The sequence below is a fragment of the Lepidochelys kempii genome, chromosome 2, assembly GCF_965140265.1.
Source record: "Lepidochelys kempii isolate rLepKem1 chromosome 2, rLepKem1.hap2, whole genome shotgun sequence".
Taxonomy (NCBI): domain Eukaryota; kingdom Metazoa; phylum Chordata; order Testudines; family Cheloniidae; genus Lepidochelys; species Lepidochelys kempii.
In genome coordinates, this window is record NC_133257.1 from 109,681,089 (window position 1) to 109,697,378 (window position 16,290).

The following is a 16,290-nucleotide window of genomic DNA, read 5'->3' on the forward strand; positions in this document are numbered from 1 at the left end:
ATGCACAGATGTAGCTCATGAAAGCTTATGCTCAAATAAATTTGTTAGTCTCTAAGGTGCCACAAGTCCTCCTGTTCTTTTCGCGGAAACAGACTAACACGGCTGCTACTCTGAAACCTTTAAATTCATGCCACTCAACTAGCTTCAATCTCTACTTGTGCTGGTGCACCGGAAAGCAGAATTTGGCCCGATGGCATTAAAGTTGCTGTGTGAACCAGCAAATGTAAGCAACGTGTTAAGAAGAAACCTGGTTGGCCACTGTGCTTCTCAGCTACATTTCCAGGTGTAAAAATGTAATAAAATCATATAACACTGACCAAAAAATAAAAGCATAGAAATGCTGAGAGCTACTAGGGGCTAGATAGCCCACTAGGAAAGGCAAGGAAAACACTGAGACCTTAATAATGCTCACCAGCCAAAGTGAAAATGGAAAAGTACCCATTTTTTTGCTCTCCATTAAAATGTGCTGATACCCCCTACAGACCATTTCACTTTATTTATTTTTTGTTGGATGGGTTTCTGTGACAATATCTGAGAAATCAAGAATAAAAGTCCACTTGATCTCCGGGTCCCAGCAGAGTTATTTTAAATTCACAGAGCAGAAGAGAAGGAAAGGTTTTCATTTTCTATTTGATTCTTGGATCTTTCTTTAGTACACTGTAACCCTGCATGGTTTCAAACATGCTCATTAGGTGCTAAGCTAATAGTGGCTATAATTAAATGAAAATTTCTATCTACTGCCAAGGTGCATAGGTTTCTGGGGAGCTAGCTCCTTCTCACCTTTTCTGTATACTTGTGGATAAATATGAATATTAATCAGCACTTCTCCCCCTCCCTTTTCCCAATTTATTCACAACTATCCTTTCAGTGCTGAAAAGAAAAAATGTAATTAGCTTCTCTTAGTTCTCTGTGAACCTTCAGTCTCCTCTGGTATCACTGAATGAGCCTCCCACTTTGCCAGTGGACAGCATACTGATCAAGAAAAGGGTTTTTAATAAGATGGGGTTTTGATTATCTTCAGCAATGCTGACAAGCCATGGAGTGCTTCCAATGATGGAAATAAGATTTCTAACTCCTGTTTCTAATGATGTAACGCAGATTGGATGTACCTTTGATCCAATGAAACATATTATCAGGCCAGGTTCAAAAGACTTCTTAACTAAAATATGGCAGCAAACTCTCAATGGTAGTAAGGACCGCAGGATTTGATCTAGTACCACTGCTACTAATAAGAATAATAACATCACCTCTCTGCCAAACAATAGCAGATGTCCAGGGCCTTGCAGGTCAGTTTCCTATTGCAGGAGAAAGTGACAAGAATCTGGTGCAACTGTTTTATATTATATACATCAGTCCTTGAACAGATTCGAGCAAACAGCTTGTGGGCAAATCTTTCCTTCACCAATCTCAAACAAAATACCAATACCTAGTACCCAGGAAACAAACCTGCCCTAAGAATTTACTCTAGTTACAGAGATTAAGGCAAAGAGCAAATGCCCCAGCTGCTTGTCACAGTTTGCCCCAAAAGAAACCACCTCACAAAACTAATACCACTGCAGCTTTTCTTTAAAGACTGAATTGTGATTGCATGCTAAGGAAAAAGTAAGACTATTTGCAACAGCACCACTTCTGCCATAAGTTTGAGTTCTTTTGATTCTGTCTATATAACATAGTGTATGAGTGAACTGGGGAACATTTTCCTTATCATCTGACAGTGGAAGATATATAGGAAAAATTCAAGGAAAGGATTTGAAAAAAAAAGCAGCAGTGTCTGTTTAGGGCCAAATTAAGGCAATCTCAGTCCCTAATAACATTCCCCATGGAAACCCCCTTACCCATGCACCATGGGGCATGCCCCACTCTCTGTACTGTAGTCCTACCCATAGCTACAGTGGCCATAGCAGGGCCACTCTACACAAGAGCCATCTGCTGACCTGACAGGGAGCCATCACTTCTTATCTGTAGGCAGGCTGAGCTTCCCTGTCCTCAGACTGTTGCCCCCCCCTCAGTTTGGGTGGGCTGGGATCTACCCAATCTCCACCAGCTCATCTGTATGTGGAAGAGCCTGCCAGCCTTACCCCAGCAGGGTCCTGATGAGATGGCTGCAGAAAGGGCCCCCCCGCACACACACAGGGCATGTCTACACAGCAAAAAAACCCTGCAGCAGCAAGTCTCAGAGCCCAGATAGAAACACTTGGGCTTGCAGGACTGATGCTACAGCACTGAACAATGTGTGAACATTCCCGCTTGGCCTCTGAACCCCACCCCTCTCCACACTGTGCCAGAATGTCTACATGGCTATTTTTAGCACGGTGACACAAGCCCAAGTCTGTAGACCTGGGCTCTGAGACTCTCCCATATGGGATTTTTTTGCCATGTGGAGATACCCACAAAGACCTCTGCGGGGAGGGGTGTGTGTCAGGATTAGAACTGGGCAAATACTGAAAGAAAACAAAAACAAACAACTAGAAACACACCCATAGATATTATTTTGATATTTTAAATGAGCTCACTTTGTGTTCACACCTGTTTTGCATTTAATTTCTGCAAATATTCCAGCAAATATGTTTACTGAAGAAACAGTCACTAAACCTGCCAACTGTAAACAAATATTTGTGAAAAGCTTTTTCCCTATTTGTAACCCCAAATATTTACCCCAGAAATCATATTCTAAGAGTTCCACTAATCTAATCAAGGAATAGAAACTTACCATATAACCTTTGTCTCCAATCAGATGCTTACATTTTAACAACAATCTGCGGACAAAGAATCCTTCAGAGAAATGAGGAACACATAGATAAAATCCTGATGTGTTCATTGGTCATTCAAAAACTGAAAAGGGGAGTGAAATTCATCATGTAAATTATTCATTGCTAGTTATTCATTCAACTCTGGTCAGGAGGAAGGTCTGCCCTTGACATCTTCCAAATAGGGGAGTGTATTACAGACCTGCTCCAGGTCAACAGCAGTCTTTCCATTGAGTTCAATGGGGATTGGTTCTGGACCTAAAGCAAGAGTGGTGTGATACAAGGTAAAATGTTTTTTAAAAATATATATAGATTGTTTGAAAAATAAAAAGGAAACTGAAGAAATTACTTAATTGTTTATTACACTTAACCTAATCACCTCCCTGTTTCCTTGTGCTCCTCCCACCTCTCTGTCTGGTTTGCTGTTGTCTCTAGTCTTAAACTTAGAGCTTAAGCTCTTTAGGGCAGGGACCATCACTTGTTATGTGTGCATAGTGCCCAGTACAATGGGGCTTTGATGCTTGGCTGGGACCTATAGGTGCTATCATAATAACAACTATAAGAAGAAATGTAGTACTGTATTTACTATGGATCTCATTCTGCTTACTATACGCATATAAGCAAGGACTGTAGGATTGGGCCTAGTATGCCAATTGTCTAAATTGCTTACGAAAGCATCAGCTAAATAGGGGTTCATACATTTGTACAGTACCATCAATCAGCATACAGAAATCTAAGGGGAAAAGAAAGAAAGCAGTTTAGGAGGCAAACAAATTTTACACTAAGTCCAAGCCAGGTGTCTATAACATGTTTAGTTGATATTTACACAGAATCTATCTGAAAATTAAGGTGTCTTTAATTGCCAAGGGTAGCAGATGTGTTTTCTTGAAGCTATTGCCAAAAAGAAATAAGTAAAAAACTAGAGTACAGCTCCTTTGCTTTTTAGAGGTTGCTGTCCCTGCTGTCTGCATGGTCCAAGAAGAGTAGCAGCCATATATCAAATGATTTAAAATATTTTAACTTGCAGGTCTGTAGCTGCCTCCGATTATTCTTATTCTGTTTCACAATGAGTGAACTTCAGATGTAAAGTGCTGCATTCCTTGTGTGCACATTTGCTTTTCATTAACAAAGGATACATGTGTACTGCCAGAAGTGAAACCCTAAACCTAGAATAATAGTTTACAACAACAGCATTAGTAATACAGCTTCTCACATGTCTCGTCAAAAGAAAAGAAGTAGGCTCAGAGTAGCGAGCTTCTCACCTCCAGGTCACAGTTCAAATCAAAATCCAGCTGTGTAATTGGACCTCACTGGTGCCCGGTTTGGTAGACTCAGCAGAGAGACCAAGGACTGAACATGCATGAAGACTAAACTGTGGTACCCTCTCACTACCAGAAGTAATTTCTGCAGGACTCAGGCACATTGGTTGGGGCTGACTGGAGAAGTTTGTACTGCCACTATCTGAGCTTACCTACTTTTTGGAAAATAGAGGACTTTATTCTCCAGGATAAATTTACCTTTAAAAGAAAAAAAAAAGAGGTTTTTAAAATGTTATAAATAGTAATACACACAAAGGACCTAATGTGAAGTCCAACGAAGTCAGTAGGAGTTTTTCCACGGAGTCCAAAGAAATATCCTGTTATTTTCCATTTTATGAATATATTACCATGCTTGATTTTTTAAAAATATACTTGTCTTATTTTCTCAGACATTTAACAAGTGACAGTTTTAAGCACATCTTAGAATTAGGGATAAAGACTTACATATGTTAACAGGACCACTTACAGTGCCTAAAGTTCAGAAAAATTGTAAATCTTTGCAGGATCAGGGCTCAATTAATTAATGTACTCAATAGCACAAATATTGACTACTCTAGTGCCTAAGCAGTAGCTAAGGAAACTCAAGACTGCACCTTCCAGGTTTACACTCGAACATGAATGTTGAAACTTCATGAGCCTTCCTTTTAGACTGGTGACAGGTGATGGAACAGAAAAGAGAGCATGTTCCAAAGGCGGGAGAATTCCACATGAAATGGGAAATGTACTTGGATGGGGAATATGGGGGAAAAACCAGCAAAAAGTGTACATTTCTGCAATTGAGAAGAGAAACCACTATTTGCAGAGAACTTCGCACATTGGTCCTGATCTTGTGAATGGCTGAGCACCTTCCTTTGAATCACTGAGAACCCTCAACTCAACTTTCACTGAAGTCAATGTGAATCAAGGGTGCAAAGCATCTTACCTCTTTCAGAGAAGGAAAATTAAGAGAGAAAAATTTATATCAGCACAATCACTTGTCTGGCTTTTTTACCCCTCCTTCTCCCATCCTTGGTTATTAAGGAGATCACACTAGCTAGGTCAGTGTACAGTAGTTCTCCATATAAATTCCTCACCTAAACTCCATTGCTCTGTTTGATAATGCTACCACCTTCCCAGTGCCACAGTGTTGTGGTTTTTTTTAAACTATAACGGTATTTGTTCAGACGACATACTTTTTTAAAAAAAGCAACAAACCTCCAACTCTACATACTGCAGAAACCATCACCCTGTGACCAAGAGCTGCAGAATGCCTGAGGTAGGGAAACACTATTTATTCTTGTAATGGCTTTTATGGACAAATCAAATGAAGTGAGATGTTTCTGAAAATTTGATCATTCATCACCAAAGCATTTTCCCATCTTGTACTCATCAGTTCTACTACCCGCCACTGCAGGAAATATGTCTTCTGTAAAGAAATAGATAGACACAAACACACATGCATACAGAACAAGTGTCTGGCCTCCTTTAGATTTATAGAGAAGTAAGGTATGTTTAAACATTCATTTTCATTTTTTTTTAATAGCTAAGCTCCAAGTGCTGTATCTGGCCATGAAATCAACTTCTGCATTTTAAGCCCTTCTTCTCCACCAACAGGACAGCATGCATGGCCTATTTTCAGGTTACTGTTTTGTTTTTGTTTTAATTGTAATGGTTTTAGAATTACAGAAAAATATACCAAAGATACAGTGAACTCCAAACTTGGATCTCTACAGTCATTTTCTGAGGCATTGGGAAAGGTGACACTGTGGTCACAAAAAGTAGTTTTAATCCTGGCAAAGTGTTGGGCTATGGAGGTTGTTGTTTTGTTTTTTAACATCATGAAATATCACAAAGTAATTTGGGAGTTCGTGGGATGAAAGTTTCAGCATTTTTGCTTGCTTACAAGAACTGCGCCAAAAATGTCATACCCCTCTATTTGCAAAAGCTTGGCAGCAGCCCTTAGCTGACAAAAATTACAATATATCAGTGTTCCCTTTCCAATGCTGCTTTGCAAAAGAAGAATTTTACATTGAATTTCATGTTGTAAAGAACTGAATGAAATTAATCATAGCTGAAAATAATCATTTCAAATCAATCTTAACATTAAAACTATTTGCAGTTAGTTACTGCTAGTGATGGGCAAAACTCAAAAAGTTCAGAGGATCTAGTCATAAAAATCAAGGCAAGTATATCAAGAAAAGTTCTGACCCCAAGGAAGCTCTGGAACTTGTGACATATAGACTTGAAATTAGATGAAAGTTTCGAACCATCCGAGGAGTGAAGTTCTGGAACAGCCTTTCAAGGGAAGCAGTGGGGGCAAAAGACATATTTGGCTTCAAGACAAAGCTTAATAAGTTTATGGAGGAGATGATATGATGGGATAGCCTAATTTTGGCAATTAATTGATCTTCGACTACTAGCAGTAGATATGCCCAATGGCCTGTGATGGGATGTTAGATGAGGTGGGATCTGAGTTACTATAGGGAATTCTTTCCTGGGTGTCTGGCTGGTGAGTCTTGCCCACTTGCTCAGGGATTAGCTGATCACCATATTTGGGGTCGGGAAGGAATTTTCCCCCAGGGAAGATTGGCAGAGGCCCTGGGGGTTTTTCACCTTCCTCTGCAGCGTGGGGTACGGGTCACTTGCTGGAGGATTCTCTGCACCTTGAAGTCTATAAACCACGATTTGAGGACTGCAATAGCTCAGACATAAGTTAGGGGTTTGTTACAGGAGTTGGTGGGTGAGATTCCGTGGCCTACATTTTGCAGGAAGTCAGACTAGACGATCATAATGGTCCCTTCTGATCTTAAAGTCTATGATATAAAGAAAGCAGATGGCCCAGCAGAGTTTAAGAAATCTGCTGAGACCCCAAGATGGATTTCTTTACGCTAAGTATTGAGAGTGTATGAAAATCTGTGATTTGCTTGTTATGTCAGAGGTCAGACTAGGTAACCAGAATGGTCCTTTCTGGCTTTAGAAACTGAATCTGTGACTATGGGCAAGTCTACACTACAGAGCTACAACAATGCAGCTGCGCCGCTATAGTGCGTCTGGTGAAGATGCACTATACCAATGGGAGAGTGCTCTCCCGTCGGCAAAATTACTCCACCTCAGCAAGAAGCAGAAGTTATGTCGGCAGGAGAGCGTCTCCAGCCAACAGAGCACTGGTATGGACAGCACAAAACTTGCATCGCTCAGGGACAGCCTTTTTCGCACCCCTGGGCAACATAAGTTAGATCAACTTTAGCAGTAGTGTAGACCTGGCCTTAGTCTTGACCTGAACCTAAAAAGTTTCAGGTTTGAGTTGAAACTGAAACTGTGAAATAATTGACGTTTGAAATGTATGGCAGTGAATGAGACTGAGGGAAAATGTACGTTTGCAAAATGTAAAAACAACCACAAAAGGGAGGTTATAATAAAACCCTCCAGTGTCCATTACAATATTCCTTTAAAAGCTGAATGATTTATTGCTAATGGCTGGCTTGCCTCTAATGCGCAGGGAAGTAAAAAAGACAAATAAGACTCATCGCATAAAGGTAGTTCTAAGAAAATGGACCATAACGGTTTTCTGAAGAATGAGTTGGCTGTGAAAGTATTACTTGCTCTGCCTTCATATTGCATCGCTATCAGACAGGCTGATCTTCTTAGAGATAATTGAAATAGGATTTTTTAAAAGGCACTTCTAAAGAGGAGTCAAAAACATATTGTATATTAATGTATTGAATGGAGGCAATTTCTCAGATATGTGTCTTTTATCTTCAATATTAGTGTTAGTAGAGATGGTCTTGAACTAGCATCTCACATCCAAGTCAGCCTCCATCCCAAATTTCAGAGGGGCTCAGGATCAGATACTCCATTCTGAACCTTACCCCACACTTTTGTACTCAATTCAAAGGCAAAACCAAGAGGGATTTGTTAGCCTAATCTGGTTCAAATATGGCTGAAGGCAGCAGAAATCTCTCAAGAACTGCTAATCTTGAGAGAGATTGTCTCTTGAACTAGCTGGTATTTTTTCAGGGCTATTATTGTGTAACCCTTCTGCCAATCAGAGCTGGCAGCAACAAGGGCCGGGCTCAGTATCTAGGGGTTCCATTCCAATAACACAATGCAAAACCGGCTCGAGCCCCCACCCAGTGACCTGGGACAAATATATACCACCCCTGCTGGGTATCTCCAAGAGGCATACTTCCCCTCTTGCAAGCACAGAGCCTGAGTGTAGCAAAAAGCCTTTTAATAACAGAGAGAAACAATGTGGCATTATGTTGGGATTCATAACACAACCCATTAGCAAAAAACCCACTCCAAGCAAATTGGGGCATGTCCTTTCCCTTTGGTTCTTGAGTCCAGCAACCCAAAATCACCCGAAGTCCCAAAAGTCCAACAACCCAAAAGTCTCTGTCCCTGATCAGGGCAGCCCCAGAGTTCAAAAGTTTATCTGCAGAGTTTTACCTCCCAACCTGGGTGGAGCTGAGGGGGGGAAGTTAAAGGGCACCTTACATGGTCCAAAGCTGATTGTCCCACCTATCCATGGGGCTCCACTCTGCCAGCCGCCCCCATGAGCTGCTCCTATTCACTGGGTTTTGGAACCCATGACCCTTGCCTAGTGACTGCTGCTTAGTTGATGGTGAGTCTCTCCATCATAACAAAAGGCCAAGTATAGTTCCACTGTTCCTGATTCACATAATCAGGATAATAACAGTTTATTCCTGCCCCAATAACAGAGAAACTGGGGCTCCTACAGCAGCCAAAGTGACCATCTAGGCAGGGTGGGTGTGCCTATGCAAATGAGATCAGCCCCTGAAGTTCTTTTCCACAACCCACCATGACTCACCACCAGATGTCAGGGTAGAGCTCATCCTGACTCTGCTTACAATTGTCATTCCCAGGTAGAATGTGGTGCAGTAGTTGAGCCTCGAAATTCACTGTGGTAGGTCAGCTGTCCACCGGGTGGCAGCTATTGCTATTGGGGAATCCCTTAGAAGCAGAGAGTCCAGGATGGCCTAGTACTGTGAAACGTTTCTCAGTTGGAGGGCAGATAGCTTCAAATGAGGGGATGCCAGGGTTTTAGCCAGCTCCTTACAGTGGTTCCCTCGTCCCACCAATATCCCTTGCATTTTGACTTGTTTTAGCTTTAGTCAGTTGTTCTTCATTTTGACACCAATGCTGGACAAGCAAAAGGAGGCTGTGCTGTTGGCATTTGCTGTGAAGGAGATATAGACTTGGAGGTTGTCTTTGTACTGTTGCATTTGGCACCATAGAGATATTTATCTATTTTTATGTCCCCTACCACTCTAGTATCGGAACACTTTTTTCCTGTACCTTATAAGCAGGGCTCCTGAATTTATGGTTTTAACCGATAAACACCCCAGATCCCAAAAGTGAAATCAGTATTTATCCATTACTCCTTCCAGTATATTCAAAAAGAAAGCCTTGAAAAACTCCCAATTTTAGACATCTATATAAAACTCAAAAATTGCTAAAAATAAACCCTGAAAAAATGAAATTAATAAACCCTGAAAAACAGAAGCCCTACTTATAAGAAAATATACAGGGTAAAATCCTGGCCCCATTGATTGTCGATGACAAAATTCCTATTGACTTAAACGGAACAGAATTTCACATGCAAATCTTAGTTTAACATCTCATTGTTTTGTATTTTTGTTTACACACGGCATTGCAGTGAGGCCGAGTGGCCTCCCTCCGAGCCAGCTTAAGACTGTTTCCTTGCTGGAAGCCTGAGCCGCCTCAAGCCAAGGTCCCAGCCCACCTGTAGACTGTGGCTTTGCTGGCTGCCTGGGCTCCACCCAGGCTAAAGCCAGCCCTGAGACTTTTGTTGCTGGCTGCCTGAGCCTCCTCAAGCCCAGGCCCAGGCCCCCAGCTCAGTTATAGACTCCATTTAAGGGCTGGCAGCTTGAGCTGCCCAAACTCAGGCAGAAGCCTGACTGTGACTATTGGTCACCCAACCTTATTTTGTGGACTCTTGACTGTCCTGCGGACTCTGGTCCTTGCCAGACAGGACCGGACTGAGTGGCCTCCCTCCGAGTGGGAGTGTGAGGGACCATTACAGGCATTTTTATCCAACACAACAATGCTAGCTTTGAAGTTACCTCCACCTCTGCAGAGATCATGTCCTGAATGACCATAGAGGACAATTTCCAAGAGAAATCACAAGTACCTTTTCACAGTTACGCACTAAATATTTCAAAATTACTGTCACCATTTGACATTACCAACATTCTACAGGGAAATGAGCTGCAAATTCGTTAATGACTGGGTTGGTAAAAACGTCTTCTGAAGTAGTTTATAATTCAGCAGCTTGTCTTCCACCAATTTTTACTATTTTACATTTGAGCTCTCTAGACAATCCCAACTCGTATCTGTGTGGATTAACCCTACACCTATACTCCATAAATTCACGTGTCCAGACATTTTCTGTCTGTCCCCTCAATTAACCATTTATACAGAAAGGCTAGAAAACCTGTTTGTCCCCTTTCTGCTTGTCTACAGCTGACTGCCACATAGCTGGCTCCATAGGTTTGCATTGTCTTGGCCCTTATATTTAAACAAACAACAAATTCTGAATGAGCTATTTGATATTTGCCTTCCATTTCTTCAAATTTTCCCTTGTATTCCTGACACCTTAATCCCTTATTTTGACCAAGCAAATCTCTATGTCAAGCCTCTGGCAACAATGTAGGTAGTGTGGTCTGATGGATTGTGCTTGGGGCTGGGAGCCCAGCATTCCTTACTTCTAGTCCTAGCTGTGCTACTTAAGCATCTTGCCTAAAGCCCCACTGTGTGTAACCTCTCTGCCTCATTTTCCTGCCAATCCAATGCCCTATACACTAAACCAGACTGCCTTTCTAGTTCTTCTGTCTGGGTCTATAAACAATGCACATCATGAATTGCACATACTGATTACACATCATGAATTGCAAATAGTGAAATGCATTTGGTTGTGATTATTCCTCCAGGCTATTCAGTGAATGCTTACAAATAACTAATACATGCTTAGAAATCAGGGGCCAGATCCTCAGCCAGTGCAGCTCAGTTGTACAACTATACTTACACCAACTGAGGATATGGCCCTAGGAACAGTTCATGATGGCCTAATTTTATTGAATTGTTTTGTTCTACAAATTCTGTTTGACAGCTCAACTGTAAACCTGGATTCTGAACCCATGAGCTTCATCAGATAGCACCTCAGTTTCAATCCTGCTAAGGACTGAACTGTTTTAGAACCAGAGTCTTGTAATGGAATTGACATACCAGAAAAGAGCAGACTAGATCTGTAAAAATAAATAAATACTGGGTGAGAGAAAGTGCGGTTTCATTAGAAAAGTCCTTCTGCATAATAGAAAACTAAAGAAATATGCCACAAAAATCAACTAAAAGAAAATCAGGAGATAAAGCCGAATTAGAGGCAAAAGAAGCAAAGCAGGAACACAGTCTGGAAGGTTCAATTGATGAAATAGGTAGCAGGCCCTGAACCAACTCCAATCAATACAGCTCAGTATGAACCAGCTCACAGCCTGAGAACCACGTCACCGCCATTGTATGGTATTATCTATCACTGGAACAGCAGGAAGCAGTGGCAATTCAGCTCACTCCACACACCAGTGGACTTGCTTCACCTGAGGCATCCAAAGTCATTTCAGGCTGACGGTAAGGGGCGTACAGCCACTACGTAGCAAGAGAGAGTGAAACTGTTCCCAAATTGAGCTAGCAAACGAATGTGAATGAATGAATGTGAACGCAAATCTATGTTAGAGCATCAGGATAAAGGGAAAGAAACACACTCTACAAAGGCATTAGGGCTCAGAACCAAATCAAAAGAGTTCCATCAGAGCCACCTACACGGAAGAAGGGGGGGGGGAAGAGATCAACAGCAGACAAAAGGGGAGAGGTGGGATAGAAGAGAGGAAGGGAGTACAAAGAGCCTGAGAATGAGTAATGAAGATATAGGGGAACAGGGGAAACATCATCTAGGGAAGGGTTCAGAATACAATGTTAATGTAGGGTTGAAAACAGAAAGCTAAAGGTTTGCGGATCTGGTGTTTTGCTTTTTGTGCTTTGTCTCATGCATCACAGAAGGTAGCAACTACCACAAGTAGGTGAATATACTTGGTGACCACTTCTCAAAGCAAGACCACAATGCAAACCACTGCTAAGGGTACCATGCTCCCTATTACGAAGGCAACCTGCTGCCCATGTGGCGGTCTGCACAGCAGACATTCTTACATTGCATCTTAACCCTTAGTAAGTTGCAAACATCTAGCTACTCTTGATAGGCAGGTGGCTGGCCCAACACTGGGAGCACAGAGATATATTTTCGGTCCTGAATTGCTTAATCCTCCATTCTCAGAAAAAACTTTGAATATGGTTCCTTGTTACTGAAGAATCTGATAAAATTAAATCCCTCATATATGTATCCTTTTTTTAAAAATTCAAAACTGCGCAAGACCGCAAAAAATGGCTGAGACTCTTTAGCCACTTTTATATAAAGGGACAGAACCAAGATTATTTAGCTTGTTTGAAAAGACATGAAGATGTCTCACATTTCAAGGTGTTTTTTTTTTTTAAATTTCATTGCAAACATCTCACATCACCTTAGTCTTTCTGAAGTGGAAGGAAGTCTATAGCTTGTGCAAACTAATACACATTTCATGGTCACTCATAAACAAGGATCAACTACAGTTTAATGATGTCCCACGCTCATAACTGTTTAGGTCATAATTCAACCTTCAAGCAAGACTCTAGGTCACTGTTTTTACTTGCAGTAATAACAATACTGTGTCATTTACAGAATAGGCACACGGAGCACTAAAGGGTGTCCTATGGTTACAGAAATTTGAATGAATAAATAAATTGCTGCCTGCATTGGAATGATGGTTAGAAAATTGAGGCCTAACTGGCAGTTCTCTCCAGATGACAAAAAAAGGGGATATTGCCAAAGAGGCTCAAGTACAATACTATCTCAGAGAATTAATCAGAACTTGCTTAACCAATTATTAAATAGATATTGTTTCTCCTAATAATAGCCAACCCTCTCAGTGGTGGCTGCATAAAGTAATGTCAGACTACACAACGTCTATTGTCATAAGGATTCAAGCCATGATTAATTCTACTGTTAATATCTGAAAGTTAATATCTGAAGCAAAACAAGCACTAGTTGGAGCTGAAGGGAAAACCAGTGTGTATGTTTTATTACATGGCAGCATAAGTACATATATAGGATAAAGTCTGCAATTTGGTGAGAAATAATGCACTGCATACTTTACACTACATCCAAATGGAGAAAGGATACCAGTGCAGATGATTACCTTGATCCATGTGCAGGTTTGGTATTATACTTTTAATATATAATATAGTATAATATAATATAATACCTGCATTATACTTTTGTACTCACTTTATCCCATGCTAATTGAAACAACACAATTCTGCTGCACGTTCTTTTACTTTGTTCTATAACTTTCATCTATCTCCATTTTGTTACCATTCCATGTGCGGATAACTTGCTGTGAGTGCTTCGAGATTGTTTTGTTGTTGTTTTGTTTTTGTAGTGCCCTAAAAAACCTCTCAGTCCAATGAGGTTAATTCATCACCAGGAAGCCTAGTAAGAATTTCATGCTGCTGCAAACAATGCCAATTTACAGTTACACACACACAGACACACACACACAAATGAAGTTCAATGATATTTCTATTTAAAAGTGATTACAGCCAATGGCATTGTAAAATCATGCTAGGCTATAACCAAGATTTTGCATATGCACAGATCCCAGTTGCAAAATCCCTGCTGTGACTGTTAAATAATTTGCCTGTTCAGCAACACTGGCAAGACTTTGGCAGACGTTACATTTTAAAAATCATTTGTTTGGCTCATGTGTTACTAAGACACTGTATTATTCTTCAGCTCATCAAGAAAGCTGCCTGTTACCATGCCAGTAAAAGGTTTTACTTTGCTCCATAAAAGGACAAAGCTCCCTTGCATTCCAAAGAGCAGAGCCCAGATGTGCTGAATCCTACCTAAATCAAAGCTCCTGTACAGCATGTTCTTCATCTGTTTGATGACACACAGGGGTGGTTTCCCTTGTTCTCTCTTCATTCTTCTCTTTCTGCATATTGTCACAAATTGGTTTGAGTGAGTAACTGCCTCAGTTTTTCTATTTCTGGCAGAGTATTGCCCTGCAAGAAAAATCACTCTTTGAGTCTCCCCACCTCACACCTTGCTACTTCTGTAAATAGTGGGATCATTTTGGGAAAGGTGCAAAATGTAAATATTTCAAACTGTTTGTGTAAAAAAAACAGAGGATTCCCAGTTGTAAAATACATTGCCACCAGCTCACTCTGAATTTACTTATGGCTCAGTGTATGTTAACATTGCACCACCCCACTCCTGTCTCTGATGGAAAGGATTGCATTCAAGCTGGCTAACCAGATCTTGGATGCTTTTTTCCTTTTGGGGACATTTTCAAATCTTTCCAACTCCAGAAAGCATTGTGATATCGGTTATCTGGGTCAGGATTTCTATGGCCCACAAACTCTATAGCACCCAAACACTACATAGCCATTAATGAATGGATACTCTCCCCTGTGAAGTAGGGAAATACTATCCCAATCTTACATGTTGGAAAGTGAGGCACTGAGAGATCTTAGGGAATCTAAGTGAGTCCCAATCCACTGCCCTAACCACAAGATGACTCCTGAATTGTCTGGTTGCTCAGAGCCATGGGGGCTGCAAACTTTTTCCCCCATGGGAACAAGAAGAATTACCACTACACTGCATGTTCTCCACCATAGTGATGTGAAAGATTTGTAGTTGCTCCCCAATTCATGCTGCCCCACACGCCCTGGACAGTGTCCCAGATAAGAGCTACTAGCCATTTCCTTTATTTGAATCCTTCCTGAAAACTCACTTCTGTGAGCCAGACTTCCACCAATAACTGTCTTCTCCTGTGCTTGCCTCTCTGATACAAACAAACAAAAACCCAGGGAAACATGCCTAACTACCACAGTACATGTCTCACGAATATGTTATGGTCCCTCCCCATCACCTTTGTCCACATATCATATAACCTATTGTGAACTCTTTGGGGCAGGGACTGTGTCGTCTTATATTTGCCTCTAAGGCACCAGGCACATGTACGGCACTATAGAAATAAATAACAACTCACAGCCTCCCTTTATTTTCTTTTCATCCCAACTCCCATCGATTGGGCTTTCAGAGAGTTTAGTGTAAGGCCAGAAGTAAAGGAATAACTCCCTCCCCATAAGCTGAGAACATCTTTTGGTGAAATATAATGACCACGGTCTGTTCTTGCACTTGAGTCTCTTAGATGGCAATGCCAGTAAATATCCTTCCAGATTTGTTTTCCCTACATAATTTTGTCAATTCTGCCTCTACCTACAAGTTTTAATTAAGTGATTAATCCAGAACTTTGCCTATCCAGATGCAACATGTGAAATAGTGGACCAAGCACTGCTTCTCTGTGCTTGTCTATCTGTTCTAGCAGCCTAGTCGTTTATTCTAGTCTGGAACGCCCACAGCAGAGATGGGATTGGGGAGTAGGATTGTCCCTATTCTCAACACATGATCAAGCTTGGTGTCACTTGCTCTGAAAAACACAAGAAAATGTGCAGAAAGATACTTTGGTTCTGGAGCATCAGCTGCTATGTCTGTCATGGTAGAATTTGTTACTTTTATCTTTGTTCTAGTTGCATTTGTAAGTTTGGTATTTGTTAAACTTTGAGCAAATGAATTATTGTGGAAAAGTTCTGGTTTTCTGTCCATTTGTATCTTTACTAGGGACATCAGTCCTTCTACTGGTGAATTTATAAGACTCGGCAAATTTATACATGAATTATTATTGTTATATTTAGTTTCCTTTAAGAGATTTTTTTGTTGTTGTCTGAACAGCTTTCTCAGCCATCCCATTTCTTTGTGGATATTTTGGCAAGGAAATTATATGCATAAACTTGTAGGACTTAGCAAATTCCTGAAATTCAGTACTTGAAAAATTAGGTCTGTTGTCATTCCATGCCTTCCATATTGTGATTTGATATGGCTATGCTTATACTTCATAGCTTGGAAATTTCCATAAATTTAGAGTGGTATTCAGTTTAAAGTAAATAGATTTCTAATTTAAAGACAGCCCCTCTCCTATCCTCGGTCATTGTCTTTCTGTGATTTTCTAACCATTGTGCTCTTCAGAAGTGACTACACGTATCACAATGCACTA

At 40.9% G+C, this 16,290-nt stretch overlaps 2 long non-coding RNA genes across 13 annotated transcripts in view; one reads left to right on the top strand and one right to left on the bottom strand.

Moving 5' to 3' along the window:
- LOC140906942 (uncharacterized) overlaps positions 1 to 2,793 on the bottom strand; it is a 201,275-nt gene extending 198,482 nt beyond the window's left edge. For 7 of the 9 annotated variants that reach the window (XR_012157307.1, XR_012157306.1, XR_012157301.1 and 4 more), the window contains exon 1: positions 2,711 to 2,793. This is a non-coding gene — a long non-coding RNA (uncharacterized lncRNA). The remainder of the gene's footprint in view (positions 1 to 2,710) is intronic. The other 2 variants (XR_012157304.1, XR_012157305.1) reach the window with 2 other exon arrangements.
- A 153-nt stretch (positions 2,794 to 2,946) lies between these two features.
- Positions 2,947 to 16,290, top strand: part of LOC140905950 (uncharacterized) — an 86,624-nt gene continuing 73,280 nt past the window's right edge. For all 4 annotated transcript variants that reach the window (XR_012156996.1, XR_012156997.1, XR_012156994.1 and 1 more), the window contains exon 1: positions 2,947 to 3,031. This is a non-coding gene — a long non-coding RNA (uncharacterized lncRNA). The remainder of the gene's footprint in view (positions 3,032 to 16,290) is intronic.